Source organism: Meleagris gallopavo, chromosome 1, assembly GCF_000146605.3.
Source record: "Meleagris gallopavo isolate NT-WF06-2002-E0010 breed Aviagen turkey brand Nicholas breeding stock chromosome 1, Turkey_5.1, whole genome shotgun sequence".
Taxonomy (NCBI): domain Eukaryota; kingdom Metazoa; phylum Chordata; class Aves; order Galliformes; family Phasianidae; genus Meleagris; species Meleagris gallopavo.
In genome coordinates, this window is record NC_015011.2 from 150,986,669 (window position 1) to 151,006,687 (window position 20,019).

General features: G+C 38.2%; 1 long non-coding RNA gene across 2 annotated transcripts in view; it reads right to left on the bottom strand.

Annotated features, from left to right (window-relative positions):
* The window catches only part of LOC116217858, an 89,749-nt gene that overhangs the window by 51,545 nt on the left and 18,185 nt on the right, over positions 1–20,019 (bottom strand). The window contains exon 3 of one of the 2 annotated variants that reach the window (XR_004162577.1): positions 17,744–19,552. The exons of the other annotated variant lie outside the window; for it this stretch is intronic. This is a non-coding gene — a long non-coding RNA (uncharacterized LOC116217858). Of the gene's footprint in view, positions 1–17,743; positions 19,553–20,019 lie in introns of those variants that run through there. 2 annotated transcript variants of the gene reach the window in all.

Below are 20,019 nucleotides of genomic sequence, written 5' to 3' on the forward strand. Positions count from 1 at the left end.
TTAAATTTTAAACAAACAAAAGAAGAGTTCTAAATTTGGATTTAAAACAAAACAAAGCAAAAAGCAAAAACAACAACAAAAACAAACAAACAAACAAAAAAGAATAAAATCAGAAAAGGAATGTTTACCAAAGAATTTCAGCCTGTAGGAAAACTGAACTGAAGCACAGATCCATGAAAGCACAAATTTACAGTAAGACAATTGAAATTGCTTTGCATACAGTTTCTCTAGAGACTAATTTGTGTATGGATGTTGAACAAGGTTCAGCAGGATTAAGGTTCAAGATAAGTAACTTTAGACAATATACATACACAATTTCACCGTCTAAGGACTAGATTCTGATGAATACTTAGTTATCTACTACCATTGGAAGTGTCCTAGAGTATTCAGAAGTGCTTGAGCTAGAAGATAAGGCATGTGACCTAAGCATAGACACTAGTCTGTAGAATATCCTGCCTAGCCTACAGGATTGCCAAGATATCTTCATGATGTTTCTGGTTTTGATGCATTAATGGTAAGTGAGCTGCACCTTTCTGAAGTGGCATTTAAGAATCTGTCAGGGTACTCTGAGATGTTTAGTGTGAATTCTGATGCTCTATTTAGTCACCTGTACCTCAGATATTCCACTGTGCTTCCAGCTCCTCCTTCAGAAAAACAGAAAATCTTCAGAAAGTCTTCCCTATCATATCTGCCAGATTCATGAGTATGTCTTGAACATTAATGTTGCAACAGATGGCTATGTTTGAGCAACTGAAACAAACTATGGATATTGCTGACTCTAAGGGGAACTTAAACAACTAAGTCATGTGTAAACACCTACACTGAGATGCCTAAGTGGAGCTGTCTGCAATCTGCTGCTGACTCTCACTCAGTAGGTTCACTGAGTCACCCCCACTTCTGAGAAGTCTTAAGGTATCTGCACAGGATTAGTAGGACACAAGACCTATGGAAGAGCCATGTCTTTCTGCAGAGGCAACTATAGACCAGAAGACCATAACTGCACTATCTACTGTGTTTAGTTCAATTTAGCCCTGAATGCACTCCGTATGAATAAATAATGGCTAAGTAACAGTATTGGGAACAACTTTATCTGGCATTTTGCTAATTGTAGGTGATCTGACAACGGATAATGTGCCTGCAATATTTCCAAAAGCTTAAAAACATACAGCAAACAGGAGTTCTTGGTTCACCCAGAAAAGTCTCCTGTATTTCAAGAAAAGAGAGAGCCTTGGGGCAGAGATTTGTACCTAAGATGTTGTGGTTATATCTTTTCATTATAGATATCCATTTGTCCCAGTTAGTTAAAGCAAGATCTTTCTTACACTGGGTGAAAATTATGCTGGGAAAGAAGTTAAAATAATACTATGTCATGGTTTCATGATTTTTTGTTATCAGTATTCCACATCATAACATGATGTAATGCACTGGGGATTTGACTGCTGATGCTCAAGTTCTGGGTGCCTGTCCGGAGGAGAAGAAGAGCTACATTTCCCCAGGGGGCTTTGCGGTCAGCGAGGAGATATAACTCCCAGCAAGGTCACCTGATGTTCTCTTCTTTGCCTGCGCTGCTTCGCTTGCGCTTCTCCGTCTGCGCTTCTCTGCCTGCGCTTCTCTGCCTGCGCTTCTTCATCGGCTCAACTGGACTGCACTTCTCATCTCAGCGTTGTGGTGAGGCCGATCCACCTTCAATTTCACACACTCTCTCTCTCTCCTTATATTCTGCTGATACCATATTTAGTAAATTAGTTTGTTTCACCTCAGATTGTTGCCCCTGTTTTCAATTATTTCGGGGTCCCCTATTTTCCTTTTCAGGGGGCGCAGATCCGCAGATCCCTCCGCCCTTCTAATCATGGAACCGGGCTGAACCAGCCCGTAAACCGTTGACAGTTTGTTTGTTTTTAGATACATAGAAAATCATAATCAATACTAGAAAGTAGATGAGTCAAAACTGCATCTGTAAGTGACTGAAGACATTTGTGATCTGGAGAAGAAAAAAAGTTAAAATCCTCATTATTGCATACATGAGGATGACTCCATGTTACCATACTTTGTTCATGAGAAATAGAAGTTACAAATCTACAAACTATGACAAGAAATCTTGTAAATTTACTCTTTTCTTTTTTTTTCCCCTCTGTACTGGATTTGACATTAATGACAACAAACATAAAGTAGCTAGCAAAGTTCTGAGCAATTATTATGCTGACTTGGTAGGAATGCTCAACATTTAGAAACAGGTTGTCTTAAAAGTGGCCATGCTGTCTGGGAGGTATAATAGTCCTGGAAAGATAAATCTCTTGTACACATTTCTGTGCATGTACAGAAATGATCTTCCAGCTTTATATGCTGAGTGTGGCTGAATTTTTCATATGGGGCACCAAATCAGCCTACATAGGCCATAGTAGGCTTGGCATGTGAAGATAAGCCAGTCATGGCAGATCAGTGGCACAGCACTTGTGCTGTAGATATGACAACTCCTTCAGAGCTGCTATTGCATATGTACTATTTATGAGACACTATGTACAATTTATGGGATATCCTGTTTAGCCACTATTTTTTTTCCAACAGTCCAGACTGCTTGGCAATCTGAGAGAACAGCTGGCAGCTACAAAATTATGACAAAAGAAGACTCCCACATATCTTCTCCTTTATGGTACAGGAGCAGATAGTGAATGGGACATGAACTCAATAGATTATTTATGGAGAAAAAAAAAAGTTTATCTGTTTAGCTACTGCAAACATTTTGGTATATCTGTAATGCAAAAAACAGTGAAAGCTAGATGCACACCTTGTGCTGCTTATGAGCTCTTCCTCAAAATTAGGCTTGCTAGATATGGATATTCAAGTCATAGATAGATACAGAAAAATATACAGTCTTTTATATCCAAATAGCATTGCCACTGAATATAAGAATTACATAATTTAGCTTCTTCATACCTAAACTGACATGAATTGGTGGGAAGATAAAGTGTTTTTCGATTAACCAAAATTAGTTCAGATTAAAATAGTTCTGCTTCCTTGCAGTACAATTCAACAAGAACTTTAGCATAGTCATCTGTAATATCCCTGACATTTTTTTATTTTGCTTTGACAAGAATACTGGTCTTGTATTAATTTGTATTGATTTACACTCTTCCAAGTGCATGTAAAAATATTTGCATTTTACTTCTCTTTTTAAATCTTACATTAAATCCGAGTTTCCGGTGAGTTGTTTGATTTTGGTATTGTATTGAAATCTATCTTTCTCAGCAGTGTTTTGCATCTGTAATTGTTAAACCTGACTGTCTGCAGTGTTCCAGAACTATCAGGTTGATAGGAGCCAGAGGCAGAACAAAAAGACTAGGCAAAAGCAGCAAATCATAAACAGGTTGGCTTTCTCTCTCCTTAGATGTTCTAGTTCTTTTCTGTAATGTAACAGCTGTGTTCAGCGTGGTAAATCTGAATATGACATGATGTATGTAGGAAAAACAGCTCTAATAAATGTACAGAGCTCTTCAAGCTTGAAATCAAATCCAAGATTTCAGCCTGTATAAGTTAGGCAGTTTTACTGAATCTCTTTGACAGGCCTCCTGCAAACTGATCCTCCTGAAAGAAGGGTGGTGCTCCATCCAAATGTTACCTAGTCCACACTAACTGTCTAGATTCCCTATCGTATCTGAGCATGAAGGGATGTAGTAAGGAATGTCAAAGCCTCATAAAGAAGATGGAGATAGATTGTTGTCAGAGTTATCCAATGACAGGACACAAGGCAACAGGCACAAACTGAAATACAAAAGTTCATGTTCAAACATGAGAAAAAGCACTGTTACTGTTACTGTTGTAAGGATGATCTAACACTAAAACAGGTTGCCCAGAGAATTGTGGAGTCTCTATCCTTGAAAATATTCAAAACCCAACTGAACATGGCAACCTGCTTTAGCTGACCCTTTCTTTGAGCATTATGGTTGGACTAGGTGCTCTTCAGAGGTGCTTTCCAAAATCAGTTATTGTGTGAAACTGTGATTCTATATTAAGTGTGAAGCAACATCTCTAAACAAATATACAGATGAGCTTATAAGGTAGGATCAATTGCCTTTCCAAGGTGTTTGTTTTTCTGCATAGACTTTAAAGGGATTTTGATCAGCCAGCTTAAATTAGATTTATTTCCAGATTCAGACACTGGAATTCAGTAGACTATACTGTAAGTATTAATGTGTGAGTTAAATATTGGAGCTTAAAAGGTTTGGTAGTGTTGGGCAGGTGAAACCTTCTACTTTAGCAAATCTGTCCTTTTCTTGGAGAACAAGAGATAGTGAAAGATGAAACTGGGATAGAGACTGAGCTCCATATTCAGGGAACTAACTTTATATGACTGTAATACTATTTCAGCTCCTACTACTGTGAGTGGCTCAACTTAGTGTACTAAACAGAAAACATTTGATTACATGAAGCACCTCTCCTAATGTATGGTTGCCACTTGAGAAAAGCAGGGATCTCTTGTAGGCCAGCTCCATGAAGATGATGATATCTTAAGTAACTGGAACATCTCAGGTGCTTATTTCTGATTGCTTGAATCAAGCCTTAGATTTTCATTGATCATAATGGAGCTGAGGCAGTCATATGAAGAGAGAGATTCTGTCATCTAGACATAAAAACTTAGCAATACTTGAAGTATCATAGAATATGTTAAAGGTCTGGTCTCTAGGTGCTGTTCCAAAAGGGTGCATTTTTCCCAAAGGTTCTGTGTCTCATCTGCCAGATCCATGCAGCTGTTCTGATTAATCTAAGTAATGTCAAACACCAGTAACTATGGGACTCTGGAGCTGAATCCAACTTTTCAAGTCCTGCAGATAGTTGAAATCATTAGATCATTCAATTTAGGATAGGTCAATCCAGATTTAATTACAAATATTTGCTGGTAAAGTAATAGACACATAACTAAAGATTTCTAGGTCTCTTCAAGTCTTTTCTGTCTAAATAAAGGTTTCTAAGGCACTTATTTCTCTGCAGTGACTAGGTAGAGAATGTAGGCATCTACTTTTGGTAGGGGCATAAGTGCCTACCTTAAGGTTCACTGAATTCTCTTTCTAGTTACCCACATGTGGCATATGAAGCAAGTGAGATGCTTCAGGGTATGCCATCTGGCATCCAGCTCTCATTCCAGAATAGCACTTCTGTATCCCTGTGTCTCATATATCCTATCTTGTGTCTGACAATCCCAGCTGAATGCCCCGGGTATCTTAGAGCATTCCAAATGGTACAAAATGGATTTAGGCAACAGAACTGATTGCCTACTGTTCTTTTGGTGCTTAATCATAGAGATTTAAAAACTACCAGTTTAACCACAGGCTCATGAACAAAAAGAAAGGCATATTAATACATATAAATGATGGTTAGAAATTATTACCTTGTAGATACACAGCAATTAAAGCCATAATCTGGAATTCTATAGTGTGATGCTGATGTCTTCTCACTAGATTTTTATCATGTATATATGAGAATGCCATAAAGTCATACAAGAGGTATACGCACTATCTAACTATACACAACGCTGGCATAACACTCCCTTCCCCCTTCCCCTTTTCCATAATCATTTTAAAAATAACACTGAAATCTTATTTCAACATAAAGACTGAGAAAGCAGACAGTCAAATGACTCCCTCTGTTGTAATGAGCTATAATTTTGTGCACACTTATAGTATTTCCCAGTGCGGTATTCTGAAAACATTACTCCAGGGGGTCTATATCTGAACAGAAATAGTGTGAGAAATTAAAAACCAGAGGTAAAACAGCTCTCAACCTTGCTTGACTATTACAAGTATTACAATATTTTATGCAACTTGATGCAGATGAGGCAGTAGCCTAATATAGCAAAGTTAAAGACAGAAAAGATGGGAAAAGGACAGAGCTGTAGTTTTAAATCTAATTGCAATAGAATGGGTCTATTTTGGATCCCATGCCTTATCTGCTAGCTCAAGCAACTGTCTGGGTACTCTAGGACACCTCCAATGGTAGTAGATATCTGAGTGTTCATCTGAATCTAGTCCTTAGATGCTGAAATTGTATATGTATATTATCTAAAGTTACTTATCTTGAATCATTTGTTGACCAACTAAAACATTATTTTTGGGATGGGGAAAAAAGAATAGTAGGCTAAAGCATCAGATCCCATTAAGCAGTGACATTATGAAATGTTAATCGTATTAGCACTTACATATTTCAAAGTTTGCAGCTTTTTATGAGGCTCTCAATGACTATTCTTAACCTGTGGTCAAGTGGTGCCATAGTAAGTGATACTTTTAAAGTCAGAACTGGGAAAAGAAGCAACAAACATTTGTGGGGTTATTCTGGTAAAACAACGTAGAGAAGGGCTCCCTTAAATGACAGTACATATGTCTCTAAATATTCTTCTAATTTCACAGATTTCCTAACCACTACAGACTTTGCACAAACTGTTGGAACAGTAATTTCACGTAGGTGGAAGGGGCTATTTGCAAAACACATGAAGTGTCAGTAAAACCTAAACCAAACCAAAATAAATCTAGCTGAACAACTAAGCAAACAAACAAGCAGAATCAGTCCTGATCTCTCCAGAAGGTAGCTGAAGAGGGTGTGAAAGTAAACTACAAAGTACAGGCTATTGCACCCCAGTGTTCTTCTGCTGAGCCTGTGTCTAACAATGTCTGTGAGGAAACATAGACTGTATGAATATCTGCTTTCTAGGAAACATCTTCAGTTTCTGTTTAGGGACATAAGGTTATTTGCAAGCCTCAGTGAAGAGAAAGGTTTGAAATCTCATTTGAATTATATAGAATCTCTTTTCTGGTCTATCTATGAGGGCTACTCCAAAAGTAATGCTTTCAATTTTAGTATCTTGGCCAGCAACATCAGAGGTGGATGTCGGTGGTATGGCAGTATAGGCTGAACCTTCCCACCAATATTCCATTACATATTGTTGCAGTATGACAGATGGCAGCAGAGAGACAGTCTGACAGAATGGCATCTGACATGGAAGTGCATATGGAGCAAACGGGTATAACTGAATTCCTCCATATAAAAGAATTGTACCCACTGACATTCATTGATGCTTACTGAATCTTATGGAGACCAAACAGTGGACATGAGCACAGTGAGGTGATGCATGGTGAAACACTCTAGAACAGTACATCACCTCCACTGGCAAAGATTTTTACAAGCAAAGCGTGCACACTCTTGTTCACTGCTGGTGAAAATGCACAGATAATGGTGATGGTTATGCTGAAAAACAGTGTTTTTGTAGCTGAGAGTTTGCTCTATCAAATAGCGTTACTATGCTTTTCATATCTGTTGTAGTTTCCAAGGGAAAGTATATGAGAAATTACATTTGAGTGACCAAACATAACATTTTTCTCTTCTCTCTGAATGATCCATATTTCACTGTGGTAAGTCATCACAGTTTTCAATTGTTGGCTCTTGCCTATCTGCCAGCAATCAGGAAACAACCTGTTCACTTTCTTACAGTTTCAAGAGATCTCTGAGGAGCGAGACAAAGACATTTTTCCGGCTGGTTTGATTAGTCATCTCCAGGGAAGAAAGCCAGCCTCATTAACAAAGGTAATTCCAAGAAGAAAACCTACAGCCTTCCAGCGCTAAGAGGGTCCCAGAACCCTTTTGGAACTTCTGCAGGCAAGAAATTATAGTGCCTGGCTTCACTGAATCCATCTGAAACAGTTTAATGGAGATTTAAGACAGGATATTTTAGAACTCTCTCCATCAGTTTGAAGAGAAACTGATCCAATTAATTCTCAGCTGTTCTTCTACCACAGAAAACACAGGGAATAATCTTAGTTCCACTTCATTTATAATTTAAATGATTATTTGACTATTTAAATAAAGCCTTATTTTATTTTTGAAAGTGCTTTATTGTCAAGTTAATTGACACTTTAGAATCTGCTGCAAATACTAGGAAAAATGCTATAAAATAAATGATTTATTAAAATTTAAATAACCCCTTGTTCATAGAAAATTCAACCACACTGTATATGTCAGGGGAAAACTGAAATCTGAGTAGTTTCAGGCATGAAAATGACATGGCAGTCTTTCGCCCAGCTGCAAGTTCTAGAAGGACCATTTACAGACCTTAGTAATAAAGTTTTGACCTAACAGGAACAGAGATAAATTCAGTGAAGATCACAGCTCTGGTCAATAGACTACAGGTAATAGCAGACTTTATATTTTGAGTCTCTTCTGGCCTGAACAGCTTTTCCCCACTTGTCTGCACAGTCCTTGCCTGCTTTTAATACTACTACAGGCATATAATGCTATGTAACCTAGGAGTGATAGAATGAGTATTCCAGTTAATGCAGGAGCAACAAGCTTTGTTCTCTGCATCAGGGATGCATGGAATGGAGAAAGAAATGGAAGTTTGTAGTACTTAAGCTGAAGGTTTCAAGGAGGTTTCAGGAAAGAAGGGGTTTAAGCAAGTGGCAGGGAAGTTATCATAGGGAAGGAAAGTCAAAGAAAGGAAGGGGATGATGCTGTAGATTTCCACATGCCCTAAAATTGAGAAGTGCAATTCCTGCCAGTCCAAAGGAGCTCTGATTTACCTCTTTCCCCCCCCACCCCCCTTATCTGCCTCATCAAGCCTGATGACAGTTCTTCAATAATTCCCATGGAGTGCCTCCTTTTACAAATTCAACCTCACATCTCAGGTTATTTTGTTCCAGTATTGAAAAATACCAACCTTTTTCCCACACCATGCCCCCTTGGTTATCAAGTTAATTAGTCAGCAATATCTGTCCTACTTAATTACTAAGAGAGACATCATCTGCTTCAAAGCTTTTCACCCTTAAGGTATCTATATAAAGAAATGTATACATTGCTTATTAAAAGAAAGTCTGATAATGACTGCATTGTTCTTGTGGTTGACTCCCCAAGAAGCAACTGAGAGCTCAGTATAAAGACTGCAGTATGTAAATTTTAGTTCATTTAGTTTCTCTTCACACTGCTGTGTTAGCAGTCCTTCTTTAAATCTGCCTGTCTTTTCAGTACCTAAATGCAGAGGGAAGTGCAGGTGCTAGGGAGACATTAGTGCTGATTAAGTGACTGACAGGTCAGAGGAGTGGGAAAGACAGAGAGAAAAAATATCTCCAGCTTTCATTTCCCATGATTCTTCAGCCAACAGTTAGAAATGACTGTTTCCCTGGATGTTGTACTCTGTAGTGCTCTAGAATTAAAAATTTCCCTGCTGTTCTATGGAGGAAGCACAAACTTTTGGCAGGCACAGTAGAAAGTAGTGCAGCTGATATTTTCTTAAAAAGATCAAAATACACAAATATTAGGATCATAGGATTAATGATTCCTGGATACCACCATACTAAAAATAATAACTTTTGTTTTCAGTGTGTTAGCATGATATGCTTTCAGAATGCTACGGTTTATAAGGCTATCGTAACCTAATGTAACACCACTATTTCAAAGCTCACATTGTAACCCTTAACAGATAATATACGCAAGGCGTTGTTAATTTCCTGTAATGAGCTATGTAATTAAAGGAGGACTGGCCTGCAGGGACAGGGAGGTGATTGTCCCCCTCTAATCTGCCCTTGTGAGGCCTCATCTGAAGTGCTGTGTTTAGATCTGGGGCCCTCAATGCAAGAAAGACAAGGAGCTCTTGGAGTGGGTCCAGAGGAGGGCCACTATGATCAGAGGGCTGGAGCACCTTCTCTATGAAGACAGGGTGAGGGAACTGGGATTGTTCAGCTTGGAGAAGAGAAGGTTCTGCCTCATTGTGGCCTTCCAATATTTGAAGGAAGCATATAAACAGGAGGGGTAACGGCTGTTTATGAGGTTGGATAGTGATAGGAAAAGGGGGAATGGTCTTAAACTGAGACAGTGGAGGTTTAGGTTAGATAATAGGAGGAAGTTTTTCAGAGGGTGGTGACACACTGGAACAGGTTGCCTAAGGAAGTTGTGGATGCCCCATCCCTGGAGGCATTCAAGGCCAGGCTTGATGTGGCTCTGGGCAGCCTGATCTAGTGATTGGCAACCCTGCACATAGCAGGGAGGTTGAAAACTAGACGATCATTGTGGTTCTTTTCAACCCAGGCCATTCTATGAATACAAAGGTACTAGATCACATGCATTGTTTCTGATATAATGCCATCATTTTGCAGGATCTCAGAACTGCTGTGGATTAAAAGGAACCGCTGGTCCAACCAGCTATCCAAGCGGAATTTTTCACACTTTCACTACAGTTTTCACGCTCCCTGAGCGTGAGAAAGAAACCAAGCCACTTCTTTGCTGTCCACCTGTTTACCTCATCTGTCTCACTTTGGCTAAAGTCCTTAACGCGCACTTTTATGTTAAACAACACCCAACAAATAAGTGAAATTGAGGGGAAAAAAAGATCTGTATGAGTAATGAAATCATTGGAATTTTAATTTTCAAATAAAAGGTTTCCTTCTCAGTGTTTTCTTTTAGGGTAAGCACTGGTAATAATGAAAAATTTTGTAACTCTTACCTCTCTTTAAATCAGATGGTCATTTTTAGACCCATGGAACCAAGTTAACCATTCTTCTACAATGTATGGAATTATTTTTTCTATGTGTTCTCAAACATTTTCATTTTTTAAGTATTCAGATAATAATGCTCCTACTAGCTCTCCTAGGGAATCTTTCTTGGAGTTTTTCAGATATGAATATTATTTATATATCATTTTTGTTTGATGACTTTTCAATCTTTTTGTCTGATTGTATCAACCTTACTTTTTTCTCCACTTTACCACTACTTTTTTTCATTAACACCAGTAATAAATAAGGAGTAAATATGCCAAGAACTGAAACTATGATTGTGGTGAAATCTCAGCTGTCTGCACACTTAAAATATCAGCAATTACAACTGTATACCAAGAAGCAGACATTATTGGGTTAACAGCAGGCAGCTGTTTCCCCACTGAGACTCAGTGCCTGACTCATAACAGATGGGATAGAAGGCTGCAGACCAGGCAAAATAGGGTGACTGCCAGAGAGGTTAGGATTTACCTCAAGGAGACTCTTTAGCTACAGTTTATTGGAGGAATGTCTTGAGAAAACTCAAAACAACAACAAAAAAAAAAAGCGTCAGGTGTGCTGGCTAGGTAAGGGCTGAAGAGCATCTGACTTTTTAAGGCCTATGTTGTGTGTCACTGAAGGATATCTGATGTGGGTGGCAGGCCATGAAGCTCAGGTCTTTGCAATTTGGATGTCCTTACTAGCTCCTTAAGTAGGCTCAGGGAGATTGAATCCTTTGGATATATATATAAAATGGTGCTTACAGAGAGTAATATTGCACAGAGGAAAACCTCATGTAACTCTACGTAGGATGCTGTATTGCTAGAGAATACCAAATGAATGTATTCAAGCAAAATAAAATAGTAGTTTTATGAGTCTGGCATAGAAAGGAATGAGAAGGGACAGAAGAAAAGCAAAGCATCAATATAATGTCTGCAAAGCAGTTGACAAAGTGATTGAGAGATGGATCAAATGTGTTTCAAAGATAAACCAAAGCAGTTTGTAGTGACAGGAAATTATTAGTGTTCTGACGAGTTCATCTTACTCTTGTCATTTAATGCTCTTGGCAGACGCAAGAAGGGTATGTGCTGATGTTGTGAGGGTATTAGACAGCACTAAGAGAAAAGAGCAAGGTATTAATAGTACAGGAGGAGCCAACTGGAGTTCTATGGTTTTTCTGTACATTTCAAGTGCAAAACTCTAGCTAAAAGAATCTGTATTCATGAGGAAATTGGAAAAGGAAATAAAGGGAGTTCATCATCAGGAACTAGAAGTAGTGAGAGAGTTGATTGTATGATGCCTGAGTGCATGAGATGCCACAGGGTGGTTGATGTACATCTTTGGAAAAGATGTACAATTGTGGTCAGATTTTTCCCAGTAAAAAAATGGAGAAATATTCCTGCTGTATAGACCTCATCTTGAATAGTGCCTATGGTTTTGATTGCCCAACTTCAAGGCAAATTAAGCCAGTAAAGAGACTACTAGGGTGACTCTGGAAATGGAATAGAATCTTTCCATTTGAAAAGTGGGTGTGTTTAGTGTACTAAAGTAAAATCGAATTGAGAAGGGATATGATCACTCATCAGGGAAGAACTACTTAAGATAAAGTGTTGGCAGAAGAGCAAGTGGATATAAAGTAGCCTTGAATAAATTAAGATTTAAGTTAAACAGTAGTTGAAACCACATGAGAAAAGAGCTCCTGAAAGTGAGTTTCTCTCGAAGTTTTAGGAGAAAAACCTAATTGGTTTTAGGAGTTGGACTCAATGACCTTTATGGGTCCTTTCCAACTTGGGACATTCTATGATGCTAGGACTTTAGAATGAAACCAATTTGATTGAAGAAAAGATCATACCACTGGAGTACTTAAAATTGTTTGGCACTGTTTTCTTTTGATAGCCTGTGTTACTCTTGTTGTGGTTCTGCCGTATCAATAATGAGAGGGAGATGGGGAGTTTGGGAGAAGTAATACTGATCACCAATACAGACCTTGCTTATCTCCAGCCTCTGAAGAGTCTCTGAGTGTTAATAAGTAGTAGCAGATTCTGTTTTGAGGGGAGAATCATGAAATTATTGGTGGTGTTCTGTGCCTTGCCAGTGTGTGCCACAGTTTCAGTGAGTGACATATCCACTTGCAGTGTCATTTTCTAAAATACTTGTAGTTCTTGAAATTGCACTTAGGTGAGGATGAGTTCAAATAAACACTGATATGAGGAATACATAACCTTGTAAAATCCATAATATGTACACAGCATTTAGTCACCTCTGCTTTATTGTTGAAATACCAAGCATGTGGTCTAGCTGAGAGAGTACTAGAGGTTCTAAGCTGAGGTTTCACTACTACAAGAGACAGTTTCTTGTTTTCATTCATGAAATGCCAACCTTCTTTCATGTAGCTGTTTAGTGTAGGTGGGACATGGAGTTCAAATATAAAATTCTTTCTCTGTTGTTGTCTATTTTTTGAATGATTTTTTTCTTCTGAACTTCAGTCAAGAAACGTTATTAATCTATGGTATGAAAAAATGCTGTTTACTGTCACAGGAGTCAACACTATGCTTCAGCCAAGTTGTACATGAAACTCCACTTTTCACGTAAGCATGGACATTTCCAACTGTTTCTTACAAAAGCATATGAATGATATTAGTACATGCAGGTTGCTACAGGCATTTAGTCAAGATGATAAAGCTGTAATCAACCTTGTAAACCAACCCCGATCCTTGTCTCTGAGAGGTTTCATGAAAACCAGTTAGTGGTGATATAGCTATGAATAGATATTTAAGATTTGTTTAAGGAAGCCTTTTCACTAAGTGACTATACAGACAAGAAGAGCAAGCACCTTAGTTTTCACTGAAGAGAAGATAAATCTTCTTTGGGCTGTGTTTTGGTTTAATGCTTCCTTCTCTAATTCTAAAAGTAAAGGTCTATTCAAAACTGCAAAGAACTGTTGTTCTAATCATCAGCTACAACTGCTAGTGCAAAAAGTAGCTTAGGAAAAGCAGTATTTTCATGGCACAGAAAACCAGAAATGAAAGAGGAAGTGTGATTTTGTGTTCTCTGTGGTCTGACTTATCCTCAGAAGAATTCAGCTGGTGATATGGCGTGTCATCCATCTATCAGTTACTTTCTAACTGCTTCACTCTAGAGAAGCCCGATTCCACATTATCTTTTGTTTTCTTTCAAATTTAATTTATCTGGCTGTTGATAAATCATCAAAATGCACTGTTTTACCATGCTTATAAGACTTTTGAAATGAGCACAGTCACCAAGTTTGTAAATCAAGAAATCATTTTCTCCTTCTTCTCCACCATGTGCATATAATTCCTTGTTCCCCATTTGACAAATGTCTGGAGCTCATAATATGCCTTAATGTTTCTGGAACATTGCGGATTCTCATGCTTCTTATACTGTTTGCAACACCCACCGCTGGCCAGGACTGTATGTATTAAAGTGCAGCTGCTCTTTTATGGCAGACAAAAGGAGAATATGTCTCCACGTCTTTTCTGGAAAACATGGCGCAAATTGCAGTGCAGTACAGCAATGTTCTGCTAGCATGATGTTCTTCTAGTACTGGAAGCTGGGTAGCTGAGGCAGACTCTTCCTAACCCAATGGTCTCACGGACACAGAAGAAAGACTTGTAAAACTACACTGTAAAACTGGATGTTTTGCTGAGATCTTTGTGCAGTAAATATTAAGATACGTGTCATTAAATTACTGGGCAAGCAATCTCCCTGTTGCATCTGAAGTTAGCATTATTATTGTACAGTGCACATTCTCCTTTGTGGTTTGGCTTCCTTATAAACCAGAGACTTATGTTTTCTTAGCTATTTCTTTCTCCTCAAACCACGCTTCCTTCTGAACTCACTGGGATCATTAACAATGTAGATTGAGGCAGGCAGCTTACACCGCACATGGAAAATCCTGATTAAGTTATCATGTGAAGCTTCTCTTAAGTAAGGATTATCCTCCTGATCTGTTCTAGAGTATTTTGTAATAACATAGATTTCAATAGACATGGGCCCAATTGATAAAATTCAGATGAGGATTCAAAGCTTGTCTTCCTGAACTTTATGGCACTCAGACGCAGGTTTTCTTCAGGGTCACATTAAGTCAACCAGGGGCACTAATCACGTGAGAAGATGAAGGCCTTCCCTTTTATACAACTATGCCCTTGTCCCTCCTTGAAAGGACTGAAAAGGATCACTTCTCTGCAACCAGGGAGAACAACACTGTTTATTGTAATGAACAGAAGAAAAGACCTCTAAAATAGGTGGTGAGCCCAATTCCCAGTGGAGGTGCCCAAAGCAATTTCCACCATTTAATTTAAAAAGACAAGTCTTATTTTTATACCATATATGACTTCTCACTATTCTCACTATGATGTTTTGTGTGACGATTCCATGTGACGTTTGCTTTATTCAAGACACAGTTCAGGCTGTTCTCATCCATTATTTCCCATATTTCCCAGCCCAACTTTCTCAAACTAGTCTAAAAACCTGTAGTTAAAAATGAAAATGTACTCTCACAAGAAAAATTCTTATTATTAGCAGAAAAAATGTATTTCTCCCACAAGCAATATTCTTGTGGAAGGAACAAATTACGGGGCATTAACAGAATAAAGAAGCACACTAAACAGCATTGCTAATTACTTAGTTTAGTCATACTTGTATATGTTTGGCAGTAGTTAATCATATTAGATTACCATTACTGTAAAACTGCTACAGTGTATGTAATATCATTATAGATTTTTATTTCAGAAGGGAGATTCATGTCTTCCAATTGGTTAATGCAAAATAATTTCTAATTAATAATCCTTTTGGAGAATTATAATTAGCAGTGTGAATGTGGAGAAACTAATAAATTAAGAAGAAAACTTAAATTTTTTGCTTCGATGTGTATGCTAGAATGATCTGCAGTGCTTTCTGCTTACTCTGGTAATGGCTGTAATTTAATTATGACAACTTCAAGAAATGTTCCTTTTCCATTCACTGATTCTGATTTCCTGTAGCTGTCATTGCTTTAGAGATTCACACTCAGAGTGAATTAAAAAAAGTAGCTGAAAGAAAGGGAGCTGTTTCACCTTCTGCTATGGATCCTAAAATGAATAGCTATTTTCAGCTGTCTCAACAATTCCTTCACCAGAATGATAATGTGACCTTGAAGATTATTTATTTATTTATTTATTTATTTATTTATTTATTTATTTATTTATTTTGAGATAAAAACTTCTTGTTGACTCTTATCGGAACTGTTCTTGTAGGAAGACAGCCATATCATAAAATCACTGAATGGTCTGGGTTGAAAAGGACCTCAAAGATCATCTAGTTTCAACCCCCTGCTATGTGCAGGGTTGTCAACCACCAGACTGTGGTTGCCCAGAGCCACATCCAGCCTGGCTTTGAATGCCTCCAGGGATGGGGCATCCACATACCTATTAACTGGATTTCCAAGTGTCTTAACTCAGGTTAATTCACACACACAAATAAAGTCACTCTTGGATATTTGTCTCAGAGAGTGTGCTGGCACACTCTGGTACTCTGAAAACAGAAATGGAAAGAGTAGTCAAGATGAGAATCACGAGCAAACCACTTGATCATGCTATGTTTCTATGACTACTTTCAGAGCTAGTGCTTCAAAACAGTAAAATTTCTACTTATTTCATTGCATGTTCTCCTATGTGCTGAAATTATTTTTTTCCAGAGCATCTATAATTCTTGAATAAATTCCACAGTTTATTGTGAAGATCAAAAAGGTAGTGCAATTGGATATTGGCACTGGCCTATCAGTTGTCATTTGGACAGACCAAATACTGAGTAAGATGTAAAATTCAAATGCCAGTGTTACTGTGTTTGGTCTGAAGAGCATCTTTACAAAAATACTTGATTGGTATGTGTAGGTAGATCACACCAGGTAGTGTGATCTGTGTTAATAGTACAAAAGCATCCAAACATACTATTCTCTCTCAAAAAAAATGCCACAGCTATGAAAAGTACTGAGATTCAGCAAACCAGTAACTCCATTCTTTAAAAGGGTTGAATTACTCCTTTGTGACAATTACTGTTCTCAGATACCATATCAGCTGAATTTTGCTGACTTTTTTATCCAAGATGCTGTCTGAATGCTTCTTGATTCGGGATGGCAAAAGATGTAGGACAGAGGAAGGAGAAGCCAGGGGCACTCAATGTGATTAGGTTTGTCATCCTATTCCCAAGGCTGCTCATTTGGCCCATTAGGCTGCTTCAGAGTTTCTCAATGTGACACCTAGATGCCCATATCTTCAAGGAATCCTTCCAAACTCTAAGTCACTTTAGAAGGGTCGGAGTAGTTTCCAGGATTCCTGAGTTTAAAGATCACTAGCATCTTTATAATGTCTTTGAGAATTCCTAATGCATTTTACTTTCTGACTGCTGAAATGTCCTCTGTTGTTATCAATGAACTTCAAAAATATGTCTTCTGTTTTGTTTCATTGATTTCTTTTCACCATGACGATTCTATTATTTAAGTGTATTATTTCTGCTGACAATATCGGTTCTGATTAGACATGATTCCTAGCCAGGGTCTCTGAAAAGTCAGTCTTGATTTCCATTGAGGCTGTGATCAAATGTTGTTCTATCCTACTCCTTATAGTGTCTTTTTGTATATATCATATCCCAAATAATATGATTTTCATGTATGTCTTCTCAGCAAATGTGGAAATAGCTTAAAATACATTCACTTCAATCATCTTATTATATTTCCAGGTCAGCATTTGAATAGAAAACCATTAATACTGAATTGACAAAATATCATTAATCTGTCATCTTTCTTCCACAACCCTCATTTAGCTACCCTGTTTCTGATGCTAGGCCATTAAATCCTTTTTTAATCCCTGGAGACCCCTTTGTTATATGAAGAAAGGTTGAGAGAACTGGAATTGTTTAGCTTGGAGAAGAGAAGGCTCCAGGGACACCTCATTGTGACTTTCCAGTACTTGAAGGAAGCGTATAAACAGGAGGGGGAATGACTGTTTACATGGGTGGATAGTGATAGGAAAAGGAGGAATGGTTTTAAACTGAGACAGAGGAGGTTTAGGTTAGCTAGTAGGAGGAAGGTTTTCACTCAGAGGGTGGTGACGCATTGGAACAGGTTGCCCAAGGAGGTTGTGTATGCCCCTTCCCTGGAGGTGTTGAAGGCCAGGATGGATGTGGCTCTGGGCAGCCTGGTCTAGTGGATGGCAACCCTGCACACAAGGGGGTTGAAACTAGATGATCATTGTGGTCCTTTTCAACCCAGGCCATTCTGTGACTCTATGATTCTATGATTAAATAAGAATAATGTATTCTGCTTTCTTGCTACCTGCACCTCCCATTGCCTCAATCGAAGGAACTGGGAAGGAAGAGCGTACTCCAAAAACAAGGGAAATTGTGGCTAGAAAGTAATGAGGAGATTTATTTGGTTGAAATGGAGGCTGTTTTGGCTGATACAAAAGTGAACCATTAGTCCTATTGGGACGGAAGAAAAGTTTCCCTTCTTTTTGCACTAATTCTATCTTCACATTCAGATCTTAACTTGATATCCAGTGGCATATGTTAAGCACCACAGGAGCATCTCAGAACAGAGTGTTTTCCACTTCAGAATATTCCTATGTGAGAACTTCATAACTATTTAGAGAATTAAGAAAATTATCTGGCTTTTCTGCTATGGCTTTTCCAGCTCTCAAACTTTGAACGTTTTGGTAGTAGCATAACTGGAAAATGAAATGTCTGAGTAGATATTTCTGCAAACTTTTCACGATATTTTATATCTCAGATACATTATAGTGCACTGTACCATATCCCATAATATTTCACAGCTATTCAATAACTGCAAAATTAACTTCATGATTTAAAGCCCCTCTGGTCTCATCAAACATATGTATTTCCAAATCATAAAAATGCTTCACAAGTGAAGTGTACATTGTAATTTGAGGCCTACTAATTGAAATCTGGTTGCTATAAACAAATCCACAATTAGAATTGTTTTTCTACTCTCAGAAGATTTGGTAATAGATCCAGGTATTTTTAGAAGCAAGGTATATTCAAATGTGTTTTAGTCTCCTGCTGCAAAGCACAAGGACTCCTCACATGACTGTGCACCTTCAGCAATGTCAGCTTTCTTACTCTCCGCATCTTTAACTTATTGCTATGGAATAGATACTTATAAACAGCTCTTCAAAAATCTGACTTCAATTTCTTCTACGTTTTTCTTTTTTATTTCTTCTTTGAAAGGCCAATTTTAATCCTGGTAATCCAGTTCTGTACTTCCCTAATGTACCCAAGGGACAACATGAAAATATAAGTAGAATGTGTTTAAAATGATGACTAACTAATCAAAGGAATTTATTGCTGTTGGATGCTGTTAGGATGAGAAACTTAGTATGATTTCTAAAATGCACTAGCTACTTATTTGACTAAACAGGTTACTCAAGTTCACTCTGAGAAGCAATGAAAGCACAGCTGATCTAACAGAACAGCTTTGGATGGCTACATTTGGTTGGTTTTGGGGTACATTTTGGTACATTTGGCTGGAGTTTTGGGGGTAATTTTGCATAGAAGCATAATTGACATTTTACATAGAAATTAGAGCTGACATTAGTAATTATTTATGTGAAGAACAATTGTAGCAGTAAGAGATGAAACAATATGAAATTAGCTTGTATTTTATCAATAAAATCAAAAGATATCAAAGTTATGAACACTTGAAGGTGACTACAGTAGGGCAGGTATTTCCCCATAGCCAACAGAGGGGACCATGGCAAAGCTGACACCTGACACCCACATACACATAGCATCGTGTGGAGGATCTCAAGCTGGAGCAGTGTATGTGCTGTGAAGAAGTGACTGCCTGTGGAGAATCCGTACTGAAGCAGGTTTATTCTGGAGGACTGCAGCCCATGGCAAGCAGCCACACAGGAGCAGGCAAAAAGTGTGAAGAGGAAGGAAGAGCAGAGCTGTTATGGACTGACAGTAACCCATTCACAATTTCCTTTTGCTGCTTGGTAGGAGAAAGAGCAGTCTGGAGTGAAGAACTGAAGCTGAACTCAGGAAAGAGAAAATAAAATATGTTGTTTTGTCTTTCTTTCTCATCACCCAACTGTATTTTAATTGGCAATAAATTATTTTTTCATTAAGTTGAACCTGGTTTGTCCACAACAGTAATTGGTAAGCAATCTCCCTGTCTTTACCTTGAGCCATGAGCTTTCTCATCCTATTTCCTCTCCATCTTAGTGAGGGTGGGGAGTGAGTGAACAGCTGGGTGGGTGTCTGGTAGACAGCCAGGGTCAATCCATCCATGCAGGCACTGAATGCCACAGTGGATCATTTGCTGTTGTGCATTTATTTTTTTTAAGTTTACATTCTATGGAACTGGATTACAAGATGTCTATATTTGGTTGAGTTGTCCTTGAACTCATTTAGGAGAAATATTCAAATCATAGCTGAGAGGGACTATGCAGTAGCTTGGATTGGCTTTCTCGCTGCTGTGAAATATGATTACACTAGA